The 13,975-nt window shown below is 41.6% G+C and overlaps 1 protein-coding gene across 1 annotated transcript in view; it reads left to right on the top strand.

The window, feature by feature from the left end:
* Positions 1 to 13,975, top strand: part of TBX22 (T-box transcription factor 22) — a 333,889-nt gene that overhangs the window by 178,132 nt on the left and 141,782 nt on the right. The window lies entirely within an intron of this gene.

The following is a 13,975-nucleotide window of genomic DNA, read 5'->3' as shown; positions in this document are numbered from 1 at the left end:
CTCTAGGCCCATCTCCCTTATCGATGTCTCAGTGAAAGTCATGGGGAGAGCAATTCTCAACCGCCTGATGGAATGGGGGGATGAGCATGATATCATCTCGGACATCCAGTATGGCTTCAGGCTGGGTCGCTCAACAACCGACCAATGTCTTAATCTCTATCTCCTTGTTGCCAAGTACACTGTCGCTAGTAAAGAGACAGTGTACCTGGCTTTCATGGATCTGACAGCGGCTTTTAATCGGGTCAATCGCACGAAACTGTGGGAGCTATTGGTGGCCATGGGCGTGGATCCCGGACTGGTTAATATTTTATGTACCTTATACCAGAATACCACAGCCCGGGTCCGATACAATGACGAGGGTGATACTTCAGACCCCTTTCCCTGCTCTAGGGGTGTTAAACAGGGCTGTATTTTGAACCTTTATTATTCACATTATATATTAATGGTTTAGACAAGGCCCTGGGGGCATTAGGGGCGGATAGCCCAAGGATAGGCAATAGAGAAATACCGGTCCTACTGTACGCGGATGACGCGGTGCTTCTGTCACGCACCGCACTGGGCCTCCAGCATCTGATTGATGGTTTTGTTAGTTTCATGGAGAACCTGGAGTTGTCAGCTAATCTCTCCAAATCTTACATCATGGAGATGGGGAAAAGACCAGGCAGGAAATTCACCTTTAGGATTGGCTCCCACCCTTTAGAAAAAGTGCAGGCGTTTTCCTATTTGGGAATTGTGTTTGATAACCGGACTAGGTTTAATAAACTGATAGATGAGAAATGTAGATCTCTCTCTAGTTCTTCCAGGGCAATTATGAAATTTGCACACAGGCTGGGACGATGGGCTCCAGAACAAATTGTGAATTTGTATATGGCCATTTGTAAGGCAAAAATGCTTTATGGTAGCGAGGTATGGGGATTCACTGACCCTTCAAGGATACAGGTTGAAGAAAACAAATTCCTCCGAAGGCTACTTAAAGTCCCACAGAGTACCCCATCCTACTCAATCCATGAAGAGCTAGGTCTCTCCTATATTAGAGATGAGATTCAATTAAAACCTCTTTCTTGCTGGTTAAAAACATGGATTAACCCTGAAGCTACCTTAGGTAGGCAGATTATAATTGATTGCATTAATAGGGAGCATGGGCATAACATTCCCTGGTTGAAATATGTGAAGGAAACTCTGTCTGGATTGGGTCTTGCCGACTATTATAACAACCCGATGGCACTGGTAGTACGGGACAAGGAGATTGTTAAGTCGGCATTCTTAAAGCAGAAGGCCACCGCCATGGAAGATTAACTGAGATGCTTAAACCAACCGTGAGAGCCCACCTACTCGCCAAATCTAGTCCTGGATTAGAACCATACCTGGCGTATCTTTAATACGTCCCGGATAGATTCCTGATGACTAGATTTAGGAGGAGCCTACTTCATGACACATTGGGGAACCCAATGGGGTTTTTATCATCGATTGAGTTGAGGGGCCCCTAAGGCTGCGACTATAAGTCTCCGCAGGACACGCTCCACTTCGTTTTATTGTGCCCTTTTTTTCCCCACCCCAGGACGTTGTTTTTAAAGAGTATTTTAAAGTCCGCTGGGTTCAAACATGCAAGGGTGGCGCTGTTATTTTTTAAATTGTCCGAGGAGGCTCTTACACTTTATTGCACTGTGAATTTTTTAAGGAAGGCCGCAAGATTAAGAAATACTATAGACTCCGAATGTTGATTTAGGTCATAATCTCTCCCCCTTGGGGGTAAATCCCCTTTTGCTATGTGGGCATTAGAGCCCCCCCTGTTCTTGAAACGTACCCTCATGATTTTTAACGCGCCACGGTGCACTACTTACCACAATTGTCAGATCATTCTACAAGTATTTTAATGACGCTTTCTATTCATATATATTAGATACTCTTATCAACTATTTAAGTAACTTGTAGAATGCATTTTTTCCTGTGTTTTAAATATTTGTCTTGTACTTTTATGGTGTTGTTGGATACCGAATAAAGTAAATTTTTAATTTTGAATTGACTCCAGTCTCCTTATTTCTGCACCAGTACTGCTTTTAGCATACATGCTTAATTGTCTCTACAATAATACCTGTTGGGATATTGTTTGTTTATTCTACCTTTTCACCCTGATCCCAGTGTGGTTTATGGGTCATACTCCTGTAATATCATACTACCAGTCTCCCGCAGCACAGGACGCCAAAACGGGCTGTGCAAAGCCCGCAACGCCAAGCCTTTAGCCTCTTGCTGGGGTGGGACTCGGTAACCCAGCCTGCACCTGTGAGTGGGAGGGGTTTCACTCCCTCAATACCCAAAACCAGTCTCATGCAGCGCAGGATGCCAAACGGGCTGTGCAAAGCCCGCAACGTCAAGCCTTTAGCCTCTTGCTCGGGTGAGACTCGGTTTCCCAGGCTGCACCTGGGAGTTGGAGGGATTTCACTTCCTCCGAACCGACACCAGGCTCCCGCAGCACGGGACTCCAAAATGGGCTTTGCAAAGCCCGCAACGCCAAGCCTTTAGCCTCTTGCTGGGGTGGGACTCAGTCTTCCAGTCTGCACCTGTAAGTGAGAGGGGCCTCACTCCCTCAAACCCGACACTGGTCTCCCGCAGCGCAGGACGACAAAACGGGCTGTGCAAAGCCCTTAACACCAACCCTTTATCCTCTTGCTGGGATGGGACTCAATCTCCCAGCCTACACCTGTGAGTGGGAGGGGCCTCACTTCCTCAAAGCCAACGCCTGTCTCCCACAGCTTGGGATGCCAAATCGGGCTGTGCAACGCCCGTCAGCGACTGGAGGCGACTGGGCTGGGCCCAGTCTCTTGGCCCTACCGTCTTCTTATACCTATAGACTAACTTGGATCAATTGACTGTGAAGAAGTGTTCCCAGACTCTGCAAAGACCCAATTAGGTAAACCTGCTGTGACCCCAAGATGGGAAAGAGAAAAGGAAGTCACATAGGTCCAACAAGGGAAAGGGGTGAGGCACAATCCAATTCAATCAAAAGCTATTTGACTTCTGTTATGAGTGCCATTAAATATGAGATTGACAAGGTTGAGGTAAGGATGGACTCAGCAATAAAAAAGACTGTATTTACTGTCTCTAATAACGCACCTGATGACTTAACTGAAACTATGCAGAAAGACTCTGTTAGTCAGACCCCGTCCGAGGCCCCAAAGAGTGTGGAATCATTATTCTTTGTAAAGAACTCCGATCGCACTCCTCATTCCATTTTCAACCCTTGTGTGGTTACAGACACGCAAACGCATTGTCACTTGAAGTTATATCCCGGTTGGACAGTCCCCCATGTAAGAAAAGTAGACAAGAATTGACTAAAGACGTACCACAAAATATCATCCAATCTGAACATAACTTCCATTCCCTGCCCACAAAAGGCTTATACAAAATGAGAAATTCAGGGAAAAAATATATAAAAAGGACTCCTAAAGGTGACCTAGATATAAAGAAACCTAGCCCAAATTATTTGGCATGATTTTATCATCTGGGGGAACTGTTAAATTCTATAGTCAAATTATGCTCTGGGACAATTGCTAAATTAATCCTCTTAGAGGTAAAGATTGACAACACCATTTTGGCTGAAGAAAGGCTTACAAAAAGAGTAGATGCCTTGGGAGAACAGGGGAATTCTCAAGGAACTTGAAGGGTAAATATTAGGCCCTTAAATAAAGAAGATGTTACCCAACAAAGTGAAGTATTAACCCCTTCACTGCGGCGGCTATTCCGCCGCAGTGCTAAGGGGGCAGGGCGGCCGCATGCTGGTGAAGGAACCGCTCCGTCACCAGCGGCGGTTGAGCTGTGCTCGTGATGGAGCGGTTCCGTCACGGCCCCGCCCGCTCAATAGAATGTGCCGTGCAGGCGCGCCGAGCGGGCCGTGACGGAACCGCTCCGTCATCAGCACAGCGCGACCGCAGCTGATGACGGGGTGGTTCCGTCACCAGCAGGGGAGGGGTTAAGGGATATGCAACTTCCACGCTCTGAAACGCCATTATTTACCGTACAACCTACAGTCAAATAAGTAGCACAAGAATCACGGGACACTGATCACAGGGTGCTTCAGGTATCAGATAGCCTTAATCAACCTGCTCTAAAGGACATACGACCTCACATTCCCCCAGCATGCACACCATATATAATAGTATTAGAGAATGTTCCCTCACTCCGGCAAGCACAGCACAAATTCTCATGTATCATTATTGAACATAGCCTCTTTTTGGCTGAAGGAAAACTCTAATTGGCCCAGTTATTTATCCAGTAAAATTATCACCACAAGAAGATTCACTTGGGTGGGTCTCAAAGTCATCACCTGGTGATTGTATAATCATACATTTTAGGTTAGAGCCGTATTACACCACCTTCCAAAAAACATCAGAGCACAACACCTAGGATATTTTATCAGCCAAAAACCTGTGTGCTTACAGATCATCTAAATAGACCACCGTGACCAAGATTATAGATGGCCTAGAGAATCTAATATCTCAAGCCCAATATGATCACTGAAAGGATCTGCAAATAATCTTGGCTGGAGATTTTAACACAGGAATTTGTGACCCCAGACTCCAGACATCATGTGGTATTTATGATGAGAGAGATCAGCCCTTGAGCCATTTTAAACATACGCCATATGGAGATTCGCTAAATAGAGTTGTATTTTGCTAAAAACTTGATATTTGCCTAAGATCTGGACATGACCACTCTATCCCAGATTCCAACATATATGAGAGCTACATCTAATTCAATTGGATGTATGTCATTACATCACATACCAATACCACGCGTGCCATTACAGGGTGGGTATTACTACGCGATGTCAATGACAACGACATGCCATTATATTGCAAAATTTTACCACAACTATGCTTTTACCACTCATGCCATTACAGCGCAAAGGCATGTGTGGTAAAGCTTTACATATGGTAAAGGTTTGCAAGGTAAGTGACTCTATCCTACCTTACCATAAACACTAATATAGTCCCTCTGCACAACGCTCTCCCAACCTCCATTCCAATCCCTACAATAACACTACACTACCTTGCACAACCCCGACACTACTCTAAAACACTGCACAAACACTACCCTAACCCTAAAACACTACACTACACAACCACTACAACACTACCCTAAACCCTAAAACAGTACACTACACAAACAAGTACAACACTACCCTAAACCCTAAAACAGTACACTACACAAACACTACAACACTACCCTAAACCCTAAAACACTACACTACACAAACATTACAACACTACCCTAAACCCTAAAACACTACCCAAACACTACAACACTACCCTAAACCCTAAAACACTACACAAACACTACAACACTACCCTAAACCCTAAAACACTACACTAAACAAACACTACAACACTACCCTAAACCCAAAAACACTACAAAAACAAACACTACAACACTACCCTAATCCCTAAAAAACTACACAAACACTACAACACTGCCAAAAACTGTAAAACACTACACTACACAAACACTACCCTAAACCCTAAAACACTACACTACAAAAACACTACAACACTACCCTAAACTCTAAAACACTACACTACACAAACACTACAATACTACACTAAACCCTAAACCACTACACCACACAAACACGACAACACTACCCTAAACCACTACCCACACTACTCCCACCCTACACTACCCTAAACGATAAAACACTACGACACTACAACACTACCCTTATCCACTACCCACACTACTCCCACCCCTACACTACCCCTAACCCTAAAACACTACCCCTAGCACGACCCCCTACACTACCCAAACACCACTACACTACCCTAAACCCTAAAACACTACGACACTACAACACTACCCTAAACCACTACCCACACTACTCCCACCCCTACACTACCCCTAACCCTAAAACACTATGACACTACAACACTACCCTAAACCACTACCCACACTACTCCCACCCCTACACTACCCCTAACCATAAAACACTACGACACTACCCTAAACCACTACCCACACTACTCCCACCCCAAGCACAATCACCCTTACCTCTCTTTCCTTGTGGTTCCTCTCCAGAGTCGCCGTCTCTGCTCCCGGTACCTGCTTCCTGCTTCAAGGCGGTGCACGTCATTGTGAGGAAACGGGAGGGCCTCAGTTTCCTCACAACGAGGTGGATCGGCATTACATCGCATGCGTTGTAACAGCGTATGCGATGTAACGGTATGCTTAGTAATGGCCACGCATAGTTACATCGCATGCGTTGTAACGCATGCAATGTAATGGCATAGCGTGGTAAAACCGCGTTGTGATTGCTGTTTACCAATTCAATTATTGATTGCATTTTAATTGGTAAAGATCTGTAACAGTTTTTCAAAGGACGTGTGTAATGGTTAGCTGTATAAACGATCATAATCCCATAATATTAACTCTAAATTTAGCCTTGAGTAACAAGAGGGAAAATAAATCACAATGTAGGGCCTCATATAAAAGAAACAGGGGTGTGAATATTAAATGGGAGAAAATCGATAAGGAGGCCTTTCTCAGATACCTTATGGCAAATCATCAGGCACAAATTGAGGTAGCCCTCTCAGATTCTTCTACCCTAAATGATTTTATACAGGCTTTTACATCCCATAATGGCTACATGGCAAATAAATTAACTAAATGTGCCAGTAGAACATCTGATATCTCTAGATGGTTTAATAGTGCATGCTGAGAGGCACATAGGTCATTAAGGTGGGCCTTGTTAAAAATCCAGCGGAATAAGGATGAAGTAGCAAAAGCCAGAAAAGGGTATAAAGAAATAATCAGGGAAAGAAAAGTATATCTGAAGGAGAAGGCCTGTGAAGATCTACAAATTGCCTCTACATTAAAAGACTGACTTGCCTTTTGGGAGGTTGTAAATTCTACTACCTTGCTTGGAGATGAAATGCCCAGACTAGATACCACTGTATTAGCTAAAGACTGGGTAGAATACTTCTTGAAAATATTTTCTCACAACCCTCAGCCCGCAAACTTGGTTTCGGACTCAAAAGCTCCCTTTGATACAAGAGCAGCCAAGGCTCTGAGTAACTCAGTTGAGGTAACTGATGTAATACAAGCAATAGAGAACAATCCGTCCAGAGAATGCCCCAAGGCCTGATAGTATTCCAATTGATCTGTATAAATATCTCCCAGATTTCTGGGACCCATTAATAACTAACATTATAAAAGCTGCTATAGTGGAAACCCTAGTTAAGACATGGCAGGAAGCCATTATAGTTCCAATTTTTAAAAAGGGGGAGAAAAGCCAACATCACTGTTATGCCCAATTTCTCTGTTAGATGGCTCAGTTAAAATCTTGCGCTGGGTTATTTTGGCCAAATTAGAACTGTAGGCGCTCGAGTCCCATGCGCTCTTGATCTATCAATTTGGGTTTCGACCAGGACTCAGAATCGTGGAGCAGACACTACATTTGGCACTAATTGTAAAAAAAATATACAAAGGCCCAAAAGGGTTGTGTGTACTTAGCCTTTATGGACTTAACGTGTGCTTTCGGCAGAGTGGACCGATTTACATTATGGTCCATAATGGCACAGTTAGGGATTGATGAAGCAATCATTACCCTGCTCAGCAGGCTTCACAAAAATACATCGGACACAGTAGGGTATAATAGCAAGGGGGGTTGATCAGAAGAATTTTCCTCTGGTATGGGGGTTATGAAGGGGGGTGTTTTGGCCCCATTTCTTTTCCTATTATATATTAATGGTCTAGGAAAACAATTATGCATGGTTGCGAAGGACTCCCCGAGGGCTAACTCATGTCTACTTCCTGTGTCACTATATGCAAACGATGCTGTCCTTATAGCCAGGACAGCTAACGGCCTACAAATTTAGCTTAAAACTTTTAATGTTTTAATGAATAGTTTAGGACTTAAGATCAATCGCTCCAAATCATTCATAATGAAATGTGGACAAAAAAAGTCTAAAACAAGAACATTTTTACTCTGAGTTGAAGAAATTAAGAAAGTCCCTCATTTCACCTACCTGGTCCCATTTGATGTGGATTTTATCTGGAAATTCTCATTAAATGTCAGAGCCATGAATTTCCACAAGTCGATTGACGCTATCTTTAGATTTGCCAAGAGATTAGGCCACAAGTCAGTTAAAGAAATTATATGTGTTTGTAAGAGTAAAAAGTCTTCCAGTAGTAACTTTTGGGGCCGGTGTCTGGGGATACGTAAACTGTAATTTACTCCAAGTAGCAGATAAAAAGTTTATAAGGAGACTGCTCGCAGTGCCCAAGATTTCCTCTGCCTCTTTCTGTCATGAGGAAGTTGGATTAAGTTTTTTTAAAGATTACATTACACTGCAGCCACTATTGCTCTGGGTAAGAATTTGGAATAACCCAGAGGCACATTTCTGTAAAACAATATTAACAGACTGTATGAAATTGGACAACTGCTTAGATATACCCTGGTTAAGATTCATCAAAACGAGTTTTGCCAGGATAGGCTGTTCGGATATTATACAAATCCCAACATCTTGAGAAATGTCTTGTGTGCTACAATTGAATCACTTTTTTATCAATGTCTTGAGTGGCCAAGTGCACTGTGCAATATCGCTGGACAGTCTGCGCTTTTTTGTCAGCCCCAAATACAACCGGCCCTTTATTTGCAAACAAATGTGAATAAAAGGCAAAAATTTCTGTTGACCAGATTCCGATTAAAAACCATACACTTTCTGGCTGCTTTTCATACACAGAGTACATGGTTTTCCTACTCCCGGTCTGTCCTAGCGGCAGCCCCACATCTCAAAGCACTAAGCACTTTATTTTATTCTGTAAATTAGATACTGCCCAGAGGACGCAATTTATTCGTCTGTTATTATTAGCATCGGATTAGAGCTCATGAGTTGGTGATGGCTCATTTGCTCTCTTTAGGAACTACAAATATATATATATATATGGAGTTTTAAACCAACATTTTTCTGTGTTTAAGATTCTTTGGGCCCGATGTAGGTAATCCTCATTTACTGACTCTAAAATACCGAATTTTACCGATTCGGTATTCTAGATTCGGTAAATGAGATGTAGCTAAAAAATCTGTATTTTTTACCGAATCGGTAGGATTCGGTAATTACCGAATCTGTATTTACCGATTCGGTAATTGCCATTGATTCCTATGGGCCTCGAGGCCCATAGGAATCAATGTCAATTACCGAATCGGTAAATACCGATTTGGTAAAAATACCGATTTGTCAAGGGGAACAGGGTGTCACTTTGACACCCTGTTGCACCCCTGATTTTGGCTTGTGTGCCATGTGACACACATACATGCCCTCAGGGCATGTATGTGTGCCACATGCCACAGGTGTACATGCACAGATGTGCATGTACACAGGTATTCGTTATTTACCACCAAATAGTATTTGGTGGTAAATAACGAATCGGTAATGGCCTGTGGCACTGTTTAAAGTGCTACCTACATCTGGATTTACCGATTCAGTAACTTTACCTATTCTGTATTTTACCGAATCGGTAAATTTACCGAATCGGTAAAATTAAGGCCACCTACATGTCAAATCCCAAATAACGGTCGGTAACGGCCAAAATCGGACGTTACCGACCGGTATTTGGCAACCTACATCTGGCCCTAAGTAAATATTAGGTAGTGTTTCTTTTTTTAAAAACCTTCTATCAATTTGTATTTGACTGTTTTAATGCTTATTTGTTTTTATTGAAAATGTATATATGTAAACTTTTATGGCTCTTTTGAGTCGAATAAATTATTTTGATTGATTGAACTTGATGTTTTTTCCTATTTAGGTTTAGCAGCCAAGATTTATTTAGTTGTTTTGTGTGTGTTTAGTGACAGGAAAGGGCTGTGTACTGTTTTCCATTCATGGAAAAGTTGCTCTTTAATTGGCTAGCTAGCTGAGGAGTTACACTAGGAGTGCAAAGATGTCACCACCGAATTGTGCTGTCATTAGTTAGTTGCTGCCAAAGACGCACTGTGATTGGTTGACCTTTGGCATAGATGCACTGGGATTAGTTGTCATTTGTTTACATGTTTGTGGGGTTTGAGGAGTATTTTGAGTGAGAATAGGGGGCGCTGTGTTGAAAAAGCCCAAACCGCCTAGCATACCTGTTATGGAGGAAGAGAAGTTTCCTCCAGAGGACTCCATACATACGCGATGTTGACGGGTGTTGGTCTCTATACGTGTGCACGGAAATTAGATTGCATTGAATATACTTTTTGTAACAAGCATCTACAATTTCCTTTATAGGGTACCTTTAATATTTATAAGCTAGTTCCTGAGACATACAATGAATGAATGAGAAGAAGCCACTATCTAAACCTCCACAATTTAAAACATTCATTAAATGGGACTGATTGGTCACAGAGAAAGAAAGAAAATTAATAAACGGTTTAAGAGTTAATTTAGTCAGTGGTTAGAAATCAATTGGAGTATTCTGGAACGATAAAGGAGGGAGGATATGGTTGAAATAGTGAGGATTCCCCCCAATAGTTAATGAGACAATGGATAGAAAGAAAACCGATGTGTCTGTAGGTGACAGAAAGGAAAAAGACAAGCAAAACTTTTCATATGAGGAGGATATCTTTTAGAAGACCTTTTGGCTTTAAGACCTCCTCTGTATACAGATGGTAGACAGACACAGGCACAGAGATCATTGGTACCTGACATGGGTGCAGCAGGTGAACCAGGTCTTAGTGCACAGGGAATAAGGGTGATGTACATCTGTAAGAGCAAGTGCTCCACCACCATTGACAGTTTTACCTAGGACTAATAGAGATACTGCAGTCCCTAATCATATGCCTGCCGGTGTGTCTTTCCCGCTTCTAATGTGCCTACTACACTTCATAGGGAGAGAGATTATGATTTCACTCTGAAAATTTGAATTTGGAGAAATTGTGCAGAGAACAATGGATTTCAACAGAATAATGTCATATAATGTGGATGAAATGAGATACCTGATCAGACAAGCAGCAAAGTGTGAAAATGAAACACATAATAATCACTAGTACAGATTAATTACAGAATTGATTTGAGTGAAGCAGAAATAACAGAGATGAGTCTAGCAATTTTACAAGCTCATGATTTAGTTGAGCATATTAAGGATTGGAGAGATTTGGGGAAATACAGAGAGAACTGGAAAATGAAAAGGGGTACTAAAAAGAAATATACTGAGATAGGTAGGAAAGTGAAAAAGGTTATCAGTGATTCAGAAACACTGGCGGAATTTCCTTTAAGGGAAGTGCATGGAGGGAATTATGGGCATGTTCTTTGAACTACGGGTGATCCTTGTCCCTTTACAACAAATTTTTCCAAAACTGTAAGAGGAGCCTGAGAAATAGTACAAGGAGGTTCATAGGTTGGCAACAATTTTGATGATGCTTTGGAATGATGTGGATACATTATTTGAGGTTGTTTTCCTAGATATTAATGGGCAGAGTGCAAGGATGCTGTTGCTTGGCCCATTAAAGAACCAGCTATAGTTCTCCTAATCAATGCTCAATCTGAGGTAGCTATGGAAAAATACAGAGCTGTGACACAGCATTTGAAATAAAAAGTACCAGAGAAGGACATAAACTGGGCAAAAATAATGTGAGATAGATGAGAGCCAAAAGAGTCAGTGCATGATTACTATGAAAGGCTTAAGCAAATTTATAGTATGTTACATGCAGTCAAAGAGCCTAGAAAGGAATGTGTTTGCGGATTTGTGTCGGCTTTCTTTTTGGGTTTGTGTCTAGAGCTTAGTTCTCATATTCAATAGAGTGTAATGTGTTTGCAGACTAAAAGCATGATGATATTCTGGAGTATGCCATATACTGTAGCGACTATTTTGGTGTGAAGCAGAAAAAGGTAAAGGAGAAGTTAATGACTGTATAGATGAAGCCAATTCAAAAATATGACAGAATTCAGACGATGGATTCTGATTCAGATTGTGTGCTGTGTGAAAATTCTGGAATAGATGGAACACAGGGGATGAAAGGAGAGGGAATGAGAAATGAGATGTGCAGACTTAAGGTCGAGGTAGAGAGAATGTGAATAATTCTGGAGTGAATGTTAATATTATTTTGCTGAAGAAGAGCACTGCTTGTCACAATTGTGGTAAAATTGGACATTAGAGGTGAGAGTGTAGACAGAATCAAGCCCAAATTCAAAATTATTTCATCCACCAGTTGCAGCAAAACACCAATGCAATGCAGATAAACTGTTTTCACCCCAACAGACACGTATGCTGAATATGCAAAATCAAATGCAGTTCCATAAAAATATTCCCACAGCTCCAGTGATGAAGCAGAACATGTGAAACAAAATGCTATTCAATTCAGGTACCAACAGAATCCATTGATCCTGAGCAATGATATTCCCCAGTTTTCACCAGAGATAAAATCCCAATGACAGTGCCTGAAGGGGGAGGAGGATTGCATGCTTGGTGAAGTCCCAGGGATAAAATAGTGAGCTATATGTAGATGGTGAAAGCCATCCTGTATCATATCTGATTGATATTGGTGGTACCTGCTCTACATTTCCAAACCTACCCATCTTGGAAAAATGAGTTCACGTTGTAGGCATTAGCAATAAACAGAACACAATCAGATTAATGCAGATGTACCAGCTAAAATAGGGTCTATTGAACACAGTCACCAGTTCATATTGTGTGATTCAAGTTCTTCTAATTTGCTTGGCAGAGACTTGCTTTGCGAGATGAACTGTGTGATCTACTGCACACTGGATGGTATTGCAATTGAAACTCAAGTTAAAGATTCGGTTTTTAAAACCAGATCAGAAGACTCAAGAGTTCAACTGTTCCCAGTTCTTACAAAAGATGACCTGTCTCTGAAATGAAGACAAATTATCAAAGATGTGGTGTGGGATTTCACAGGAAGAGAAATAGGACTGAAAAAAGTACAAAGCCAGTTAGAATACAGGTCAAACCAAATGCCATTACCCCGGAATTCTGCTATGTAAACATTCAAGAGAAGCAGAGGAGGGAATGAAGCCCATCACTAAAAAATTGTAGAATAAGCTATTTTTTATGGGAGATCTGTTGTAGTCCTTGCAATTCTACTGTGATGAGCATTAAAAAACTGAGTGGTTAGTGGTGAGTAGTTCAAAACCTTAGGAAAATAAAACACATTTTACTCCCATGATGTGTGGTAGTGCCAAATCCTGCTGTAATATTGTTTCAGATTCCAGCAGATACATAATGGTATTCAGCCATTGACTTATGCCATTCCTCTAAACTAGGATAGTCAATATCTGTTTATGCATTTCCATTCAAAATTGAAGTCCTCATTTGGTGTTGAATCCCAAAATGGTGTACAGAAAGTCTCTTAAATTTTCAATCTGATCCTAAAGAAGGAATTAGAAAGTGTGCAGCTAGCCTGTACTTCAGTCTTAGTCCAATATATTGATGACTTAGTGGTGACATCACGGATTAAAAAAAGACTTCAAACTAGATGCAATTGCACTCCTGTAGCATCTTGCTGGCAAAGGTCACATTGTTTCACCCATAAAAATTCTGTACTGTGAAAGAGAAGTGATTTATCTTGGTCATCACATTGGGAAGAGGCCAAGAGCAGTCTCAAAATTGTCCGAAAGATGAATCCTCCAACTACCCAGAGGGAGGTGAGGATGTTTCTGGGAATAGTTGGCTACAGTCATAAAATGGATTCCAAACTTTTCTATGACTGCGATGCCTTAGTAAGGCTTACTCAAAGTGATATCAAGGATTCCGTACCATTTGATGACAAACGTATGGAAGGCTTCCTAGAATTAAGAAAAATCTTTATAGTACTCCCGTCCTCCAAATGCCTGATTATGGGAAGGAATTCTATTATTTTGTTTGCCATTAGAAAAGGTGGTGTGCACGCTCAATACTCATTCAAACTTATGGAGATATAATGAGACTTCTTGCTTACTTTCCTGCTACATTAGGTACAGTAGCTGTCACTCTCCCAGGCTGTCTGAAT

This window comes from Lissotriton helveticus, chromosome 4_1, assembly GCF_964261635.1.
Source record: "Lissotriton helveticus chromosome 4_1, aLisHel1.1, whole genome shotgun sequence".
NCBI lineage: Eukaryota > Metazoa > Chordata > Amphibia > Caudata > Salamandridae > Lissotriton > Lissotriton helveticus.
This window is presented reverse-complemented; position numbering and strand designations above follow the sequence as displayed.